The sequence below is a fragment of the Spermophilus citellus genome (assembly GCF_964194105.1).
Source record: "Spermophilus citellus genome assembly, chromosome: 4".
NCBI classification, from domain to species: Eukaryota; Metazoa; Chordata; class Mammalia; order Rodentia; family Sciuridae; genus Spermophilus; species Spermophilus citellus.
Window position 1 is genome coordinate 155,433,804 of NC_138185.1, and position 21,887 is coordinate 155,455,690.

A 21,887-nucleotide genomic window follows, 5' to 3' on the forward strand; every position below is an offset into this window, starting at 1 on the left:
AATAAAGAAAAGATTTCTCCAGGTTATTTTACCAGCAAAATCTTCCAGATGTCTCAAATTTAAATTCCTCATAATGAATCACAAAGAAAGACTGAAAATGATCAATAGAATCAGATAACCAAATGAATTCATTTGAATGGATAATCTTTTTTTCCTTTCTACTACTATTTCATATTCCCAACAAAGACATTAAGATATGACTCAGGTTACACTAGAAACTAAAGTTCTATGCATCCATTACTACAAACAGGTTTTATGATTACAAGAACTCTGTTTTTCCTCTAAAAATGTCCAAAACATGTGTTAGCTTGTCTCTAGCTTCAGCTCATAAATGCACTATGATATTCATGAATATTGCATTATTATTATTACTATAGTTGTTGTATTTCAAAGCAATGACAGCTTACTATAACCTTTCAAGCAATTTCGAGAAATATGAAGATTGATAATCATCTTCTGACCTAAATCTCACTCTCCCAAAGAACTGAAGTTAACTGGCTGTTATCCTTTGGCATACACTGGAAAACTTGTTTTAATTTGGTTTCACAAACTCAAAAAGGCAAAAGTTCAGCCCATTAACAACAGTGTATTGTGGCTTTACAAAGTATACATCTACATATCTTTTTTTAAAAAAAAATCAATGGACTTGGGTAAGGTGGCACATGTCTGTAACGTCAGTGACTTGGGAGACAGGATAAAAGCCAGTTTGAGGCCAGCCTCAGCACCTTATTGGACCCTGTTTCAAAATTTAAAAAATAAAAAGGACTAGGATGGGATGTAACTGGGTGTTAGAGTGACCCTGGGTTCAATCCGGTAACAACAACAACAACAAAAAAATGGCAATAGATCAAAAGTGATTCAAAATCTTTACCAATTCCTATTCTGAAACAGGAAATGGTTTTCCAAAATCAAGGCTAAAAATTTTACAAACTTAGAACGACTCACAAGGAAACACTTTTCTAACATAATTAGTTCATTTTGGACAATGAAATAATTTGTATAATTATAATTTATACACTGAGTAATTAAGAATCTGTTTTTGGTATTAAACATGCTTAAAAAAAGACATTTAAATTGGTTCTTTTCTGCCTTGTAAACTTAACCTTTCCTCTCTGTTCTAAGATTGATTCTTGGTGTGCTATAATGAAATTTTGTTTCTAGATTTTCCTTTTTTTTTCTTCTAGCTCCAATTTAAAAAAAAAAAAAAAAAGATTTCCAGAATCATTTTCAAATTCTTACACCTTCAGCTGTTGGAACCCATTGTCCACTATGCACTTAATTTCACATGATTCTTCTTCTTATGGTTCTATTTCACTCCAAGGTGGGTCTGTCCTGTTTGTGGGAAGGAGACAAGGACCCCTGAACCTTTATCGACAGTGATACCAGATGTTGATGAACTCACCTAACCGTTGTCTACATTTTCCCCTTAGTAGAAATGAGTATGTTGTCTATTTGCTCAGAAAATTGTTGTGAGGCTCACATACAACATAATCCAGAAGAGCTGTAAGCTAAAAACAGCCCTCTCCTCTACACCTTTCATTTGCATAGGCTCTCAAGTCAGCCAGGCCATTTCCACCATTTCTATCTGTATGATATTGGGCACAATCTTATCCTTCCTGTATCAATTTCCTCTTTTGTAAGGTGGAGACAAAGAAGAATCTACCACATATGGTCGTAGGATTACAATAATAATATCTGAAAAACACTTAGTACACCATCAATAAATGTTAGCTAACTTAATTTTATAAAACCTGAACCTTTTACTCTTAGAAAAAAATCCAAAACTAAAACATACTTCCTTCGTCAATCTTGAAAATATTCACCAAGTAATTCTTCTTTCACGAATTTTCTTTCTTGGAGAAACTTAGCAGTAATATTTCCTCATGATTAAAGAAATGTTTCACCCAATGGCTCAGGAGGCTGAGGCAGGAGGATTGTGAGTTCAAAGCCAGCCTCAGCAACTTAGTGAGGCCCTAAGCAACTCAGTGAGAGCCTGTTTTAAAATAAAATACAAAAAAGGCTGGGGATGTGGCTCAGTGGTTAAGTGCCCCTGGGTTCAATCCCCTGTACCAAAAAAAGAAAAAAACAGAGAGAGAGAAAAAAAATGTTTTAATGAAAAAGCATCCAAACTTATAGCCTAATAGATACATACAATTGATATTTTAGGACATTGGGGTTTATCTACCTATAGAAGCTCCATTGTAAAGGGCTGATAAAGAAAATATAAAAAACAGTACCTTTCAACTTGACCTAATTTGCATTTACAGAACATTCAAACCTAAGAGTGGATTGGGGTGGTGCTTAGGAGATTTAATCACTTTTGAAAACACAACTGCACTATACACTTAAAATTAGTACATTTTATTAATGGTACAGATCATCCAGTGGAAAAAAAGAAGACACCACAATGAGAGTTTACTCAATATCTATTGTAATGTCAGAAACTAGAGTCTGATAATAATAAATGTTGGTAAGGATGGGAAACAACTGAAACTTTCATATATTGTGGATAGGGATGGAAAATGGCATATTACTGCATATCTACTTTGAGAATCTGTAGAGCAGTTTGTAATAAAAATAAATGTTGGCCTACCGTATACTCTCTAAGTTACATCCCTAAAAACATACTCAATGTTTCACAATGCTTCCATAAGAAAATATGTTTAAGAATATTCATGTAGTGTTAGTCATTATAGCCAAAAATATGCCCCAAATATCCATCAACAAATGAATAAAGGGGCTGGGGTTGTAGCTCAGTGGTAGAGCACTTGCCTAGCATGTGCGAGGCACTGGGCTGGATCCTCAGCACCACATAAAAATAACAAATAAAATAAATAAAGGTATTGTGTCTGTCTTCAATTAAAAATATACACATAAAAAACAAGTGAACGGAAGAACAAATATGGATGTATTGGTAATATTGAATATTACACAGTCACACATGAAAGTAGAAAATTCTCAAAACATGCAATAATATGGATGATTCACAAAAATGTCATGTTGAGCAAAAGAAGACAGACATAAAGTTTTTTCCTTCATATGATGTTCAAAGACAAGACTATGTTGTGGCTGCTCCTGGGAAGGATTGACTGACTGGTATGTTCCTTCTTAATCATGTTGGTATCCATTGAACCTAACAAATGAGATTTGTTTGCTTTTCTGTATGTAAATTTCATCTCACCATTTTTAAATGATTAAATGATGAAATTATAAGTTAAATCACAGAATCATCCTGACAGGCAGATGATGTTTAATAAATTAAAACTATTGTTGTTATTCAACTTAAAAATATCTGTTACTAATATCTGCTAAACAAGTATAACTGCACACACTTGGGGGAAAAAAGAAAAAAGAAAAAAGCTAAACCAAACTGAAAGAGGAAGCCACATGTGATTTGAGAAGGGCATTCGTGAAAGCGTGGGAGAAAATGTGAGCGCAATTTCTCTACAGTAAGACACTAGAAAAACATAAAATTCATCCAGTCTATGTCCTATAAGTGGTTAGCTGCACTTCATAAAATGTTCATAAGATACATAGCCATTGCTGTTTTGTCACTAGTGCCACTTGTTTTCATAGCCTTGAGTTGAGAAAGCAATAATTAAACCATTGTGCTTTTTAATAAACATTTTAAGGGCACTAGGAAAAAAAAAAAGAGATTTATTTTAAGAAAATAAATGGGTTAAGATTTAGGTCAAAATCCCAAAACGATTTGTATTTGTCCTTAATCCACTCCATGAAAAAAAACTGCTTTGAGAAACTCAGCAACCTCTTGGGACTCCCTTGCTCCCTGTCTCTCCGCAAGAATACAGGCTGGCTTAGCAGTGGAGGAGCTAATGCCTTCTGGGCAGAAGAATAAGGAAAGCTTGTAGGTGTTCTGCAAGCATAATTTCACAGATCTCATATATATATATATATATATATATATATATATATATATATATATATATATGATTTTGGGGACAAAAAGGGGACAGAAATAGGATTATCATAGTTGCCTTACTAGTCTTATAAAAGGAAAAAGAAGATTTTTAGAAAAAGCATTTTAAAATGGGAAACTACAAAAGTGAATAGGGTAAGGAGCAGAGAAAAAGCCTAGTCATGAAGCACCTTCTGACATGGAGTTCTCGAAAGTTTAAGGGTTTAAAATTTTGCTTCTAAATGTCTCTCTGATACTCCATGAAAAGAAAACTAGCCATTTATTTATCCATTTACTCATCAATAAGTATGTTTTGAACACCTTCTTATGCTGAGCATTGATCTAGGTACTGATCTGGGTACTAGAGATGCAAGAGTGAGAATCAGACAAAGCCTTTAGGAACACAAAGTTCCTAAACACAAAAAAACAAATTGGGTCTTCACAAGTGAGTTGTTAACTCTCGTTTCACAGAATTGCTGATATAAACCTGCCTTGCCTTACCATGTCAAGCAAAAAACAAAAACAAAGACAAAAACAAAACACTGGGTATATGTGAAGGTCAAAATATCTGGTCTTTGAGCAAGAATAACCCTGTTTTAGTCTGTGAAAACATAATGAGAAGTCGTGAGTGGGGTGAGGGTGGAGGGCCCTTCTGCATTTTCCACCAGAGCAGTCAATTAAAGGGATGGAGCAGAAAGATCCCTATGCAGGTTCCCAGTCTATACCATTCTGGAAAAACATGGGAAAAATCTGAGCTACCTTCGACCACGTGATGCTTTAATTCACAATCTTTTGAGATAGTGCATGGAGTTGTGTGTGACTCACCATATTTAGGCCACAAGAATTTTCATATTTCATATTTCTATTATCAAAATTAAAGAAATATGTTGTGCTCAAATGAGAACCCCAGAAACTTTACTAACCATGGCCAAATTTTCCAGTTCTGACTTTAGAAAACACTGTGGCAAAGTCTTAAAATAGGCCATTAATCATGGTTCAACCATGTTCCCTGGTTAGCTCAGACTGGCATATGAGGTATAAGAAGCAACAATTAATTCAACTGAGACAATAAAAGAAAGTTTAAAGGTGAGAATTAACAGTACTTAACATTGACTAAATGCTTGTGGTATGCTTTTACAGAGAGCAACTTGAAACTTCACAACAGTAAGACAAACTAGATTGAGTTACAGATGAAAAAACTGAGACTCTGCTTGAGCTTGCACAATTAAAAAATAAAATGGTAAGTCAGGATTCAAACTTGGATAAAGCTATCCCAGACACTATTCCCTCAAACACTACTCTCACTTACTACAACCTGTCAGGAGATGGCTGATTTATCTTTGGATATGAATCTGAAGTGGGCAGTATAGGAAGGACTTATCCTAAGTTCACCAGTGTGCTACCTTCTCACTACACCCAATGGACTGTGATGCTTAAAAACCTTTGACCAGTAGTCCTGACGATGCAATGGGCTATGCCAGTCAACACAGAACCATCAAGAATTTCTACTCTTTTGCTTATATAATAATGAGTTCTCCTAAGGTAGTCTAGTTCACAGATATAGAAAGTATAATGGTGGTTGATTGTCAGGGGCTGGGGAGTGGGATGGGGCTTTGGTGTTTATTAGTTACAGAATGATCCCCAGGGATAAATGGTGGTGATAGTTGCACAACAATGTGAATGTACTTAACACCATATAATATACACTTTGTTATAGTTAGGTATGAGGTGTACCCCAAAAGCTCATGCGTGAGACAATGCAAGAAAGTTCAGAGGTAAAATGATGGGTTATGACAGTCTTAATCTAATCAGTGCATTAGTTCACTTGAGTAAATTAACTGGGTGGTAACTGTAGACAGGTGTGGCTGGAGGAGGTGGGTCATGCAGGGCATGCCTTTGAGATTTATATTTTGTCTCTGAGGAGTAGGACCTCTCTGGCTCCCTGGTAGCCATGCACTGAGCTGCTTTCCTCTTCTACCATGATGTTCTGCCTCCCCTAAGGAAAGAACAATGGAGCCAGCTGCCTATGGGCTGAGACTTCTGGAAGAGTAAGCACCCAATAGATTTTTCCTGCTCTGAAATTATTCTTGTCAGGTCTTCTGGTCATAGCAGTGAAAAACTTGACTAAAACACACTTAAAAATTATTTAAATGGAAATATTATGTTCATTTTACCATAATTATATTTTAAAAGATAACCACATGGGGAAGATCAATAAATAATGAATCATCCTGTTGTTTTGTTGAATAAATCAATCAAATGAGTAAATGTATAATCAGGGGTATTTGTGATATATCTCATTAGCATTTAGCAAACTTTATTTCCTCTCTTCAGTAAGGCTCAAAATTTTAGTTAATATTTATGGATGGTAAATAATGAGATTGCAAGAATGTAATTGTGCAATCAACTTATAATTAATTGGTAGAATCAGTTAATGTTTCTCCATATCAGAAAGTGCTAATAAAGTAAAATCTACAACCAAAGTGAAATTTAATTACCTTAAAAATGAACCAGACATTGTAGGTACCCTGTGTCAATTAAAAACTTCAAATTGAAAGGGTTCATAGTTTGCATCTTTTGTATGGTGTTATAAAAGCACTATATTTATGTTCCTAATAGTTTCTATATATCTGTACAATCAGCACTATTGATGGCCACTACCTTATAATTCAGTGAAATATGATTTTAATATTAATAGGTTACATTTGCAATGGAGTGCTCTGATCTTTGAAAGTGTTTTACATTGATTTTTCTCTTCCTGTATCCACATCTTACTTAACAGCATTATCATCCACCCACATGTCTGAGCCAGAAACTTAAATAAATTTTAAGACTTTTTCATCTCCAAGTTCTATGCACTGTATTTCATAAAAATTCTAACCCCTCTTGCTTGGCTTCACTGTGTCTCATTTGGACCACTGAGGAAGCCTTTTATCTAAGTCCCAGACAAGCAAGCTCCACCCTAGCCTGGTGCACTGTCAGAGTGCTTTTCTAACACACATCCAAGAGCTCCTCAAATACCTCTATGCTATTAACAGAGAATAAAATTTGAAGCTCTTAGTATGGCAGGTCCACCACTCCATTCTCATCTTCCCTTTTCCCATCCCTTTGCCCAGAAGGATGCAGACACATGAATAACTTCTTTCCAACATCTAATCATACCATCTTTACAACCCTACTCATATATTTTCACCGAACCTTCTCTCTAGAGTGCCCACCACCATCTCAGTTTTCCAGCATGTGAAATTATTCAAAGTCCATAAAAAGAGCTACTTCAAACAGCTTCCATGGACAATTTGATAGAGAGCAAGCTAGAGTGGGAAAAAATCTAAGTTCCAGCATCATTCATACCTGCACAGTAGTAGATTAGGAGTGCAGGAGCTGGAATTGAAAGCACAGGTGATGATGATGATGATGATGATGATGATGAAGTCTCTACTTTTAAAAAACAGAACTTGGAACAATTGCAAGAAACCTGAAAACTGTCTGTAATAACAGCCCTGATGTGTGTAAGCAACAAGCCTGGATGAGTTGTTGTGAAATGTGAATCAGGTTGGGATACAAGATAAAGGTCCATGATGTTGCAGAAGGAAGATGAAGCAAGAAAAGAACTGGGCTTGGAGGCCCAACTACAACTTTTCTCCCTTCTTCTTTCACTCAAGGCAGACATTGTCCATTAACCCCAGCTTCCTTTACAATATTCTTCTCATCTTAGTGTCCTTCTTATCCCAGTGTCCTTCTTATCCCAGATCTATGCTTCTACATCCATGGACCAGGGTTAGCTATACACATATATGTTTACATACACACATGTATGTGCCACACACACATGCATACACACACATGCATACACACACTCAACTGTCACCTTGCTCCTGGGGTCTCAATATTCACCCCAGACACTGGGATAAGAAGAATATTAGGATAAGAAGGATATTGTAAAGGAAGCTAGGGTTAATGGGCAATGTCTGCCTTGAGTGAAAGAAAATGAGTGAAAGAAAAGTTGGAGTTGGGCCTTGAAGCCCAGTTCTCTTCTTGCTTCATCTTCCTTCCGCAACATCACGGACTTTTTCTTGTATCCCAGTGTTTCTCAATAGTTTCCCTCTAAGTAAGCCTAATGGGGGTTGGGAGGGGGGGAGTATGTATGTCGAGAGCCTAGGCCCATGAAGTAGGAAATTTATTTAAGTTTCACATTTAAAAACATATGATTTTTACACCTTCCTGCATCCATTTTTTTTCTCTTGTGGTAACAAAAATAGTACTTTGAATAGCTTTCTGCTGGAGAAAATTGACTTTGTCCCTTCTGGCTCTGAATACCCTTGGTCCTTTAGCCAGGTATCTGCATACCTGTTTGAGGTTCACAGTCTGTGCAATTCTGAAAGCCATATACACTCTTAAGAGAAGCAGCTACTTTGAAGAGAATGATTTTGCTTATGAAGCACGAATAATCTAGAGGTTTAAAATCAAATATGAAGAAAGAGCTCTATACTCCTGCATTTGCCTTTCTAGACACTGGAAGCCGGGAGGGAAGGAGGGAGGGAAAGATGCCAAGAAGTAAGAGACATGGATTTAAGTGGTGCTGCTGTCTCTGGGGTTTTTCTCATTCCTTATCTTGCTAATTTCTCATCCATCCATTAAAACTCCATTCCAGAACAATTTCCAGTAAAATGCTTTTCTGACTTTCCATTGTGTTTAGATGCCTAACATAGCATTAAGCACATACTTCTATCATGTTTCTTCACATTAAAATATAAGCATTGCTTTATCTCCCTCATTAGACTATAAGTTCCTTGAGATAAGTCTTTAAGATAAGTATAACTTATCCATAGCACTAACCATATTACTGGACATGTAAGTATAAAATAATATATAATTAATACCTTTCTAGTATTTTCTCCTATGAATACTCCTTTATTTTGTCTATAATAGTACTTTAATATAATAATGATTAATCATGTTTACATTCCATTAGTCAAAGACCTTTTGTCTGAGCATGCCCAGAAATAAAACAAATAGTATATGCTTATAAGTTTTAAAATTACTCCTTAATTTAGGTTGTTTCTATTTTGTTCTGCCTATATGTAATGCAAGTCTTAGCAAGGTATAAAACTTCAACACAGGTTGGGGTTTTCTAATCCAAAAATCCAAAATCAAATCTGAAACTTTTTGGGTGACAACATGAGGCCACAAGTGGAAAATTCCACACCATGAAACTGTTTAATACACAAAATTATTTAAAATGTAGTACAAAATTACTTCCAGGATATGTGTATAAGATACATATGAAACAAATTTGCTTTTTTAAAAGCCCCCACTTCATGGAAGCCTCACCTGAAATAACTGACCATATTTCCAAGGGTTGAATAGAATTGAAAAAATTATGATGTCTTGCTCTCCACAAACTAAGGAAAGATTAATTCACCATTATTATTCTATTATTAACAGAAAAAGAGAATTTAACTTTTTTTAAAGAGAGAAAGAAAGAGAGAACTTTTTAACATTTATTTTATTTATTGATTTTTTTAGTTTTCGGTGGACACACAGCTTTATTTTATTTGTATGTGGTGCTGAGGACCAAACCCAGCGCCCCGTGAATGCCAGGCGAGCGCGCTACCGCTTGAGCCACATCCCCAGCCCAGGATTTTACTTCTAATGGACCCAAGCTCAATGCAGCATTCCCCTTTGGAGGGCAGAGTTGCCCTGTAAAGCTGGCAGGTGCTAAGGAGGAGACACCGTTAATGGCAATTGTGTCAAACTAATCTCAGCACAAACTACTATATTTTATTACATAAATTCTCAGGATAATTGCATGCCATATCAAGGACATCCACCCAATTAATTTTAAAAGTGTTAACAGAACTCATTTATCACCAAATAGTTTTAATTGTATCTGTCAAGATTTTTTAAAGTTATCATGCCATAGGGTTTTTAAGTAAATTCAAAATGGTATGATATGAAACTTCTTGCAGATTATTGTTGTAACTCATATAAATAGGAGCAAGAATTTATACTTTAATTGATTTAAGGTTGGTCATATGAGTTCCACATAAACGATACAAAGCCTACTTCTCAAGTCTTTGTATAGCCATTGACTCTGTGGACTATTAGAGCTTTTAAAAATGTGCTATCATGTCAATATGGTATTAAAACCATTTTGTGTAATCCAAAAAACAAACAAATAAAACATCAAAGTATGAAATTCCAATATTTATATACTTAAACCTCTTCTAAGGACTATAGAGACTATCGGAGACCTAAACTCTGTGCCTTGAGGACCAGTCTAGACAAGTAGAAACAAGCACTCGTTCACTTGACATAATACAAACACATACAGGTACACAAATCACCATTGAAGAAAGCATAGTAGAACCCTCAAACCTCACCTATTTCAACAGGTTCCCTAGGAAGAATGTGACTTAAATAAATATTCCTAAAAATGCATATTTGTTACAGGCTAAAACTTGAACCTCAGTATCCGGTTCAGAGGACGTCCTGATCAGTATAGTGGGACCTCACTGGAAGACTCTTTCTTTATACTAAGTTTATATCCTTGGGGGGGGGATTAAAATATGCAAATTAGTTGCCACTCCTACTCAGAGTAACCAAATAATAGTTTTATACTCTGCTATATAGTCAATGGGCCATTGGACCATATAGCTAATCTAAGAAAATATATGAAGTATTTATCTTAGCACCTGTCTGCCTAGCACTAGGTGCCAAATAAATGATTACTTCTTTAGTGTTTATCTATTTTCTCTCTTTCTTTAACTATTTCCTGTTCCCCAGTCAAGGTAGAGAATATATTTTCAGATTTGAATGTAGTAAAATAAAAACCAATTCATTCCCTGGCATTACCATCCAAACACTGCATTTGGAAATCGCATGGCTAGTAGTGCAGAAGGGGAATATATATAAATAATCCTTTATATCTGAGGAAAAACTCTGAGCTAAATTCTTCTTTATTTGGATAATTAGTTAATGTGAGTCCTTTGGAAATTCCCCAGGGTGAGGAAGGAACATTTCAGCCCACAGGCCTGACTCAGCTCATTGCTTGATTTCATTCAGCCTGAGGGTGAGAAAGCTCTGGGCAGCCCTGTAGAGAACCCCAGGAACAGCTCTTGCCCCTGATCCCAGGGGGCCTCTGGAGTCTTGGAAAAGTCTCTTGTAGCATGTGGATCTAAGCAATTGTCAACATGTGAGTTACGATGTCTGAGCGAAGTGAAGGCAAGAGCTTCCAGTCTCTTACCCCTGATTCTATAATTTAGCAAAGGCTGTCTGTCTACTTTTCCTCTTCTTTACAAATCTATTCTTTTTGTTCATTTGTTCTGTTTTACCTTCTTCAAAGGGTATCCCTCCCTCCAAATACTTTTCTTGTTTGTAACTCTTTCTTCTTTTTTCTGCTTCCCACCTCCCCTCCCTCTTTGTCTATTTGTGTCTGCTGCAGAGATCAAGCCAACATCATCTTTCCCCAACACCATCCCTCCCACTTCCACTGCGTCTGTCTCTTCTCCACCTTCACCTCTCCTTCCTGTGTCTTTCCTTCCATTTCTCTATCTGAGACTCTCCAATTACTTCATTTCCTCCTTGAAAGTGAAGCTGAATCCCATGGCCTGGCTTTGCCGTCTTCTGAGACAGTTTTATTTTTCTTAACAGTGTATCTTGAACCCAGAAAGGCAGTGTGGTGCATCAGAAAGAGCATGAGCCTTGGGAGTTGGAGACGTGACCTTGGCCTTGCTCAGAGTCCTCATTTTATAAACATTCAGTTCGTGATATCAGTGTTACACTACTCTAAAGCACTTTTAAAAGGTGAGTTATTATTTAGCAAATGGCCAAAAATTGACAGAGAATCAATAACAATAATAAAAATAGCAAACTTTCTATAGTCCTTACCGTATCTCAAGTAGTATTCCAAGTACTTCACAAATCCTCACTCAATGAATCCCCATATGAGATTGTCACTAAGAGTTTATAAAGAGGGTGAGAAGGTGTGATTGTGAGTAAGTTTGTTTTTTTTTTCTCCCTTGTGAACATTTCTTTTATTATTCTATTTACAATTGTATACAAGACTGTGGAGTTGAACAATTCTATTTCACTATGTGAACAAAAATTAAATCCTATTTTACTTATACAGTTTTCCACTGACATTCTTTTTCCCTGCAGTGCAGAACCCCTTATTGGGAAAAATCAAACAAACAAACATTCCAGGCTCTTGTGATCAACCTGTATACCAACTTTCCCTTTTATGAACAGAAAATGATGCTAAGGCTTTACAAGACTCATAAAAATGTGATTATATAATGGAGGTTATTATTCACTATACAAAAGATGTTTTCACACAAATGATCATAGTGGAAACATAATCATCACTGTTAGGAAATTCTTCCTAATTATTATGTATTAAGAGATGCAATTAAAGGTTGACCTTGATGATCCCTGTCTGGCAAGAATGGTAGAGCTTTTTGTTTTTAGCAAAGTATTTCTTTTAGGAATTAATGTTCCTGGGAATTATTATTAAAGTTAAATAAAAACTGGGCCCCAAACAGTGCTACATTTGAAAAATAAATAAAGAACACAAATAACTTCGATGGACCACCCCATTTATCCCCTACTCCAAAGACCCTACTTTTAAGATAGTATTTCTAGGGCTTATTTCTCCAGAAGAAAATATTTTTACCTCTCTTCTTCAAAACATATTTTTAGTTCCTTCACATTATGTATAGCAATAAATCAACACTTATTTTGTTAGACTCCTTAAACACAAAAAATTTAAATTATCAATGAGAAATGTTTGGCTTTAAAAGATTGTACAATTTCAAGGAAATAATATAACTTCATTTATTTTGCATTTCTGTAACAAAATCTCTGAGGCTGAGTAAAATATAAACAAAAAAGTTTTATTTAGCTCATAATTCTGGTGGCTGGAAAGTCCAAACAGCATGGAGCTCCTCCAGTAAGAATCCCCTACATCACAACATGACACAGAAGCAGAAAGGGAACTTGTCGTGTACAGAAAGGGCCAACTTTATGACAACCTGTTCTTTTGGGAATGAATCCACTCACAGAAGACCTGGTCTGCTGCCTCAAGACAACACTAATCTATTCATGAGGATCGAGCCCCCCATGACCTAATTAGCTTCTGCTAAGCTCCATATCTTAAAAGTTCTATCACCTCCACATAACCAGCCTTCCAGCACATGAAGCCCTTGGGGGACAAACCACATCCAAACCGCAGTACAATTTAAGTATTTTTTTCTTTCTCATACTTCTGAAAATGTAAAATAGAAACACTTCTCTAATACTATGAACTTAATTTTTAAAAGTTCACATGAGTTCAGATTTGGTCATTCAAAAAACTTGGTTGCAATATGCTTTTGTGTTACCTGTAATAAAAGCTTTTGAAACAAACCAATAGTGTGATAAGAAGTGGCAACTCCAAAATTCATATAAGTAATGATAGCCGGGGCCACATTCTGGTTGGAGGAAGAGTTAACATGCTTAGAAGTTGTGTGTGCAAAGGAAGCATCCTATATTTATGATTAAAGAATATTTTTTAAAATTAATTTAAAAATTTATGAAATGCAGATCTTTCCCCTAATTTAGACTGTCGTCCCTCATAGTCTAACTTATATTTCTATTTTACTGCATTTATTTCAATATTTTTATTATGTGCTTAAGTATCATCTACTCAACTTCATATCTTGTGTATGTAAATGTTTAACAAATATTTGTTGAACAAATAAATAGATGACTCAGTGAGATTTTATGAACCATGAAACTACTGCCCTGAAAATATCTAGAATTATTAAGTTGTAAGAGTGAAAAGTTTTTTCATTCCTCTTTCGATGAAAGGCTTCTGAAAAAAACCCTAGCATCTGTGTGCAAAATGATAAGTTTAAGTGTATTTTCCGAGGCAGAGATTCCAAAGTTTATGTCACATTCCCCAGTGGGGGTCTACAATCCTGAAAAGTATCTTCTCTATTGTCATGGAAGTGACTCATCCAATTCTGTTTGTATACCGCCAATGATAAGAATCCCACTACCAGATGGAACAGACTAGTTTATCTTCATATTTTACAATTCTAATGATACTGAACCATAATCCTTTCCCTGCCACTTCTGATTGGCTGCAGCGCCATCCTCTAGAGTCACACAGACATGTCCTGCCAAGTCACTGTATTTGACAGCACTGTGTATTTTTAGACAACTGCCATAACCTATCCTATCTTCTCTTATGCAGGCTATGAATCCTCAGCTCCTCCTACCAGAATCAAGTTCTACTCCCATTTCTACCCTGACATTCAGTGTACCCAGGATTTTGCGCATGATCCAAACCTACAAGAGCTGAGCACTGTATAAGCTTATTCTGGGCATTCTGAGTTAATGAGACTATCAGTTCACCCTCTCAGGGATAGCTCCACTGTGTTGGTGTTAACTTACAGTTAACTAAAGTCTCTGTTTTACTCATTTATTTTTCTTTATTTGTGCTGAAGTTCTGCCATCCATGGCCTTTATATTCTATCCAAGCAGTAAGTGTAGAGATTCTACTGCAGGATTTTGCCAAATTTTCCTACTTTTTAAATATAATTAATCATTGCTGTTGGCTGAGATTCTTAAGAATTCCCAGATTCTACCAACTCAAGTTTTAGCCACCATTCCCTACCCCTGCCCAGTTTCATACCAATTCTATTTCAAATAGATTTCATGAAGATTAAAGCCTTAATATGCAAAATTCACTGTCCAGATTATAAAATAGACAATGGACAAGAAAAAGTCTAAAATTATAAGAATGAAGTTATTAAGGGGACAGACTCTAAATCCAGAATACTGAAGTTCAAATCCTAATGCTGCCACTTACTAGCTATGTAACCTTAGACACATCACATAATTTGTTTCCTCATTAGTAAAAATGGGTAAAAAAGAAACACATCTTCTGCACTGTGTGGTAGTAAAGATTAAATGTAAAGAGTCCAGAATACATTGTAAATGCTGTGTAAATGTTACCTACATGTTAATATAATTTAGCTCATGTGTGCACATAATTAATGCACATATAAATTCAGGGTTAGAGGGGCTGGGATTGTGGCTCAGAGGTAGAGCACTCGCCCAGCATGTGTGAGTCCCTGGGTTTGATCCTTAGCACCATATAAAAATAAAAAAATAAAGATATTGTGTCCAACTACAATAAAAAATAAATATTAAAATAAATAAATACAGGGTTAGAAACCAGAGTTTTGTAAATGTGGAAAATATCTCAAAGACATAAAGCAGTACTATTCAGTTATTTCCCTCAAATCCTATATTTGGACCAACATCTGAGAAAGACAGCAAGTCCTATAAACATTCTTGAACTGTAGAGTGAAAGAATTTTATAATTTATTTGCTTTGATTTTCAGCCTGATTTTTCTCTCTCATTCACATTGATCATTTCTATTACTTATCTTTAAGTTGAGAGATACTGTCTTCTATCCTTGCCATTCTATTGTTCAGCCCATTCACTGAGTCATTGTTGTTTAATTCTTTCAGTTATTATTGTATTTTGTTCTAAATTTTTTCTTTGAATTATTTATAACTTTTATCTCTTTGATGGGACTTTTTGTTTCTTTGCTTCGACTTTCTATATTTTATTATTTATTTCAAGCAGACTTTAATTGCTCGTTATAGCATTTTTGTGATAGCTTCTTTAAAATGTTTCTCAGATAATTCTAATGTTTCTTATTTTTGACACTGACTGTTTCTTAGCCTAACAATTGATTTTCAATTAAAACCTGGATATTTGGGCATTATGAGATAGAGAATCCTATCTAAATGTCACATTAGCTGGTGAAGAAGGGTGGTGTCTTGCCACTGGCAGGTGAAGATGGAAATCAGGTTTTCCACTCAGCCTTCATTACCATCCAGCAGCAGTGAATCTCCTGAGTCTGTACTAACTGCCTCTGACTCCACACTGGCTGGCAGACAAGGGAGCTTTTCTGCTCCTGAGGGCCTCTTATCGCCTCAGAAGGGCTTTGCAGTGGGAATGGGTCCTATTTATTTTGTGGTGTTTCACTGGATAGAGCAATTATTCTCCTATAAGCTTTCTTTCTTGGTAGGATGCCCCTTTCCTGGTCCCTTTTCTAGAGAGGACGAGTTTTTCTTTGGTTCTGTTTTGTTTGTGGGTAATTTCGCCTGTGCTCATCAGCATTTTTCTGGTTGATGCCTTCTCCAGTATCCAGTCTGAGATAGATGAAGAATAAAAGCTCAGAATTCACTGCTGTGTCCTTCCTCAGGCACTGAGTTCCTCAGGAAGTCTGCCTTCCCTTCACATTGTAGTCTTTTTATATTTATTTTATATTTAACATTCAGGATTTTTACTGTTTATAGCAGGAGGGATGGGAATAGTATATCTGCTTCATCTTCCCAGAGCGTTAATGTATTTATGGAAGACTAACCTACTGAACTGTGAGAGTAGGCCACAGATTGCCCAAAGCCCATGGGGCCAGTTGATTTAACCCTGCTGTGGGGATAGCAGGTATGGTCCTTCACTGTATACCCTCTCTGCTAAGAGAGGCAGCCTCTTCCAGACCAGCTCCCATGCATACCTGGGACAGCTTCCTACACGGATTGCCCTTCCACTGAGCAGGAGAATCAGAATAGATCCCATCTGCCATCCTCCCTCACTCCAGCTGGCCCACGGGCACACCTCAGTCTTAATCCAGTAACAGATCACTCATTAGGATGTGGCAAATGTAGTGGGTTCCCACTTCTACTGCACTCCTCCTCCCCAAAATCTTCCAATGTGGATTGCCAGAATCAGCTTCTCCCTCTTCACATTTGTCTTTGCTCTCCTGCCATTCCCCATGATTATTTGGCTGAGGTCCAGCTAAGCCCAACAAAGCATTTTTTTTATTATTATTAAAACACCTAGGGCTGAGGTAGCATGACTTTTCTCCATCTTTGTTCTAAATTTCTTCTGCCTCTGACATTAATAGCACTTTCACATATATAGTTACTTGTCATTTGCATGACCCTCCCTGTGTTATCTCCTGTTTTCTCTACAGCAGCTCGATAAGATAGCCAGTATTGTGCCCATGTTATATATTTAGAAACTGAAACCTAAAGCAATCATAGCATCTGCCCACATTGACATGATATTAAGTGCCAAAGCTGAAACTAGATAAATCTGATTTCTCAGGGCTCATTCTGTATCATAACATCTTGGCTTCTATAAAGTTATAATAATGAGAGTAGTTACCATTTGATTGCAAGGCACTCTACAATCCCTAATACCATATAAGTATAAAAAGAACCTGGGATCACAGAAACTAATCCTGAAGCAACTCTCTAAAAACAGGAAAGGAGTTCTTTCTATGTCCGTGGCCCTCTGTTTTTCCCATTCTACATAAACTCTCTTTCAAAAAACTAATTCATTATATGGCCTTTCTTCTAACTTTATATCAACAAAATCCTGTTTTCATCTCCAAAATCTATTTATTTATCTGCAGTTGCCAAGTAGAGATTTCCACTCAAATGACTTGTCATCATTTCAAGCCCCACAGGACTGAAAGTGAATTCATGATCCTCAAACCCTAACCAGTTTCTGCTCCCACCCTGTCTCCATAGCACCAACATTCCCCCATCCACAGGGCATAAAATGTTTTTTATTCATTTCTCTCCTCATTCCCCATATCATATCAGTCCCAAAGCCCTATTGAATGTTCCTGTGAAACCACTCATCTTTCCTCCCATGTACCTTCCTCTTTATTCCATGGTTACTTATTCAAGTCCCTTTAATTGATGCTTCTGTGTCAGCCTTCTTTCAGCAAAACCCTCAAGTTTCAAGTTCATCCCTGTGTTCATCTTCTATGCCACTGTCAGACCATTCTTCCTTAACACAGCTCTATAACATTGTTTCCCCTGTATATAAATCTGCAAAGATCCAAGAACCCACCATAAAAGAGTCTAGGGTCCTGTGAACAGCTTTCAAACCCTCCTGAATCTGTCTTTTCCCCGCCTGGCTAGGCAGGTGAAATGCCTGTCACTGCTCATCCCCACGTCCCATCATGCCTCTTTCACTCTCTCTATCTGCCTACTTGCTCACTTCTGCCTGATCCTATTTTGTCATGTAGATGTAAGTTGCACCCTGCTTCTTTCAAGAGACCAGGTAGTTTTGGATTCCTTAAAAACTCCTGCTGCACATAGAGCTGTATCATCCATCTAAGCGCTTGGCTACAATGACCTGAGTTGTTTACCTCTGTTTAGTGTGAGTCAACCACACCTCCCAACTAGCTCAGGAGGAAGTAGGGTAGAGGACAACCTCATGTTCCTTTGTTCCCCATGGCTCCTAGCAGAATTCCAAGCATAAGAGGCAGCTCAATAAATCAGTGTGTCCTAAAGTTTTAACCTGCATTTGGTAGATTTGCTTCCCTTGGCAGAGGACCATGGATGACCCCACATGATCCTAAAGCAGGCAGTTTGCAGACCACATTTTAAGAAGCCCTGATTTTTCAGAATTAAAAAATTCATGCCAAAGGTAGATACAACATCGGTTTTTTTCCTTATGCCTGTCAACTAGATCAATAATAACTCAAATTCACACAATTTTCTGTTGACCAAGAATTGTTTATTTAAATGAACACATAAAACAAAGTTCTAGGCATCAGAAAATACATGAGATGTTCAACAAATTCTCCACATCCAGGAAGCAAGAGTTTGATCTATAACTGGTTTTATAATAATTTCATGCAGTAGATAAATTAGGAAATTCAATTTGGGGATTGGACATGAACTGTAATTCATAAGACAACCAGTAAGCATGGTCTTACGGTGAATAATGCTCCATAAATATATAGATAGGGAGGCAGAGGAGCAAGGGAAAAATTATTGGGTACTTTTAGCATTGCAAAACTGTTTAATAAATTTCCAAAACATTTTCTTTATTTACTTATTTAATGTTGAGCATTTATGGAGCTAGATCCAGTAGTTAAAAAAGGAAGAAGTCCAGAGAAAGAATAAAGAAAAGAGAAACTTTTAGATAACATACTTCATATTTAGGTTAATAACCCCCACATTAGGTAAAATTGCAACACTCTTAAGAAGTGAATATTGGGTTGGGGATGTGGCTCAAGCGGTAGTGTGCTCGCCTGGCATGCGCGGGGCACTGGGTTCGATCCTCAGCACCACATAAAAATAAAATAAAGATGTTGTGTCTCCCGAAAACTAAACAATAAATATTAAAAAATTCTCAAGAGAGAGAGAGAGAGAGAGAGAGACAGAAGTATTACATTATGGAGTTTTCTTGCCAGTGGAGATTAGAGAAAAACTTTAAATAAAGTTTGCAATTTTAAGGAGAACACATTTTAAGTCATCATTTTGAAGTTAACTATGGTTCCTACGATGGATATTCATTTCATTAGTGTGCTTTTCACTCCTGAGAAATATGTAATGACATAATAGACACCATGTCATGTAATAACAACAATGTAAAGTTAGTGGCACCATTCTCTTTGAGGAAGGTATAAAGATCTTGACATAACTGATACCTTCCATCCCAAATTTTTCCCATCAAAAGTGATTTCCTCACTTTTGCTTGGACATCAGTAACGGGGAGACAATCTGACTCTTTTCTGGTTCCAATTACAAGAACATTCTCTTTCATTAAGCAGAAATCTGCTCTTCCAAATCACTAATCTCAATTTTATCTTTTAAAGTCACCTGGGTCCTGTTGTCTTCTTCTGCTTCCTGAAATTTTTCTGTAGTTGGATTGAAGTACCAGATCTTTAATTCTTTTCTTCTTGCTAAAAATTCTTAGTTTCTTTCAGCCATTTCTCAAATAACTTGTTTTCAAAAAGTCTCACTGCTCTAGTTTTCCTTGTCTCACATATTATAACTCATCAATGTCTCTCAAAGCATGGCATCTACACTTCGGTACAAGACTCAAATTTGGCCAGCCTAGATAGAAGCCTCTATTACCCTACAGTGGGCACCTGAGATGTTCTATTAATACTACCTGGGATTACAGAAGGTATTTTAGCAATTTCACCATACTACTAGCTCATATTTAGTTAATTATCACCCTTGATGTCCCCAACCCCCACCATGAACTATTTTAAGTAGCATCTCCTATATTCTATACAAGTTTTCAGATCCTACAGTCAGGATTTTACATTTTTAATTTTATAAGCCACTGTTCTTCTCTCTCCTTAGAAACCTCTAGAGTTGCTGTCAAAGCTATTTCTTAAAGATATCAGTTGGTGCCTGGTTCACCGTCACTCTCCTATATCTGTTATGGTTTTTTGTGGTGTCAGTAATCACATAGATGATCATTTCACTCCTGCCCTCATCATTCTTCTGAACTCTACTCCTCCAATAACCTTGTCCTCTCTGTCTCAATCTCTTACTTCCCTTCTAATCTCTACGTAAAACACCTTAACTCTAAAATCACCACCTCAGTTCCTTACTCTAATACCCTTATTCCAGCAACCCTGACAGCATATAAAATCTACTGTTCATACCCCTTTTCTCTGTGCTTTTCCCTTCCTCCCCAGTTGCCATGACCCATCATGTATGCACTCCCTTGCATACAACCTCAAATCCAATGCCTTTCTCTTCCTGCCATGCTCACAGGGAAACCAAAACCAAAAACCAAACCAACCATGCACCTACTCCAAACCAACACTTGGGCTGAATGTAACTGGGGGAAAAAAAAGATAACATATGTAGTAACTTGTCTCACTTTAAGCTCACAGCCACCAACTCCAAGTGAGTCCCAAGGGCTGATCAGAATTTCTGTAATCTTTTTAGACCTTTCATCCTTCCATTCTCCTAGAGGATAATGTTATACCTTCCTCCTTTGACTCAAGCTTCCAGCATTCACTCTGCTGTTGACCTTGCTTCTTATTTCATTCATAAAAGAGAAGCAGTCAGAAGAGAACTTACACCCCATGTCCAGTCATATCCATGAATTGTCTGTGTCTAAAATCCACCTTCCACTGAACCCTAAATCTATTTCCTCTCACCTACTCAGGGGCATATTTGCAGGTAATGTCCCTTCTCTCTCCTGCACCATTAGTCTTTCCCAGCCTATTGAATCACTTGTGTTAGACAGCTTTCTATTGCCATGACAATATATGAGACAACCAACATATAAAGAAAAGGTTTATTTGGGCTCATTGTTTTGGACATTGCAGTCCTTGATCAATTGGCCCTGCTGCTTTGGGTTTGGGGCAGCACATGAAAGCAAGTGGCAGAGCAAAACTATTCACCTCATGTCAGGACACAAAAGAGAGGAAGAAGAAGGGACTTAAGTCTCACTATCAAGAGCATCCCTCACGATGACCAGAAAGAAGACCTCTCTGTAGGCCCCATCTCTTAAGGCGTCTGTCATTTGCCCATGGCACCAGGCTGGGAACTAAACATTTAACGCATGGGCCTTCAGGGAACCTTGCACATAAAAACTATAGCAGTCAAATGTAAGATTTGTAAGATTACAGATAGGCCTTAATATCCTCCACAGTTAAAAAAAAAAAGTGAAACAAAAACTTTCCTTCTCTTCCTCCCATTTTTCTTGCCTTTATTTCTTTATAGCAAAATTTTCAAAAGAATCATGTCTATGGATGCATCTCTTATTTTCTTCTGTCCCAATCTCTGTAATGCCAAACAATGCAAAACAAACCCCCCAACACTTAAAAAACTAGTTTCATCAAATTCATGACTTTCTCACTGTAAAATCCAATCACAGTCCTCATCTTACTAACCTACAATCAGCACTTGAGGGAGTGGATCATTCCGTTCCTCTTGATGTACAGTTCTCATGCCCTTTGGGGTCTCATTCTTTCAGTTCTTCTTTGTTAGCCACTTTTAATTGGATTTCTTTGCCAGACATCTGAATATTTGAGAATCGAAGGATTTCTTTTTTTCATTTGTTTTAATTAGTTACACATGACAGTACAATGACCTTGACATATCATACATTTGAATCAGATGGGATATAATT

General features: G+C 36.7%; 1 protein-coding gene across 1 annotated transcript in view; it reads right to left on the reverse strand.

Moving 5' to 3' along the window:
* RTN1 (reticulon 1) overlaps nt 1–21,887 on the reverse strand; it is a 226,529-nt gene that overhangs the window by 197,569 nt on the left and 7,073 nt on the right. The gene's annotated exons all lie outside the window — the stretch shown is intronic.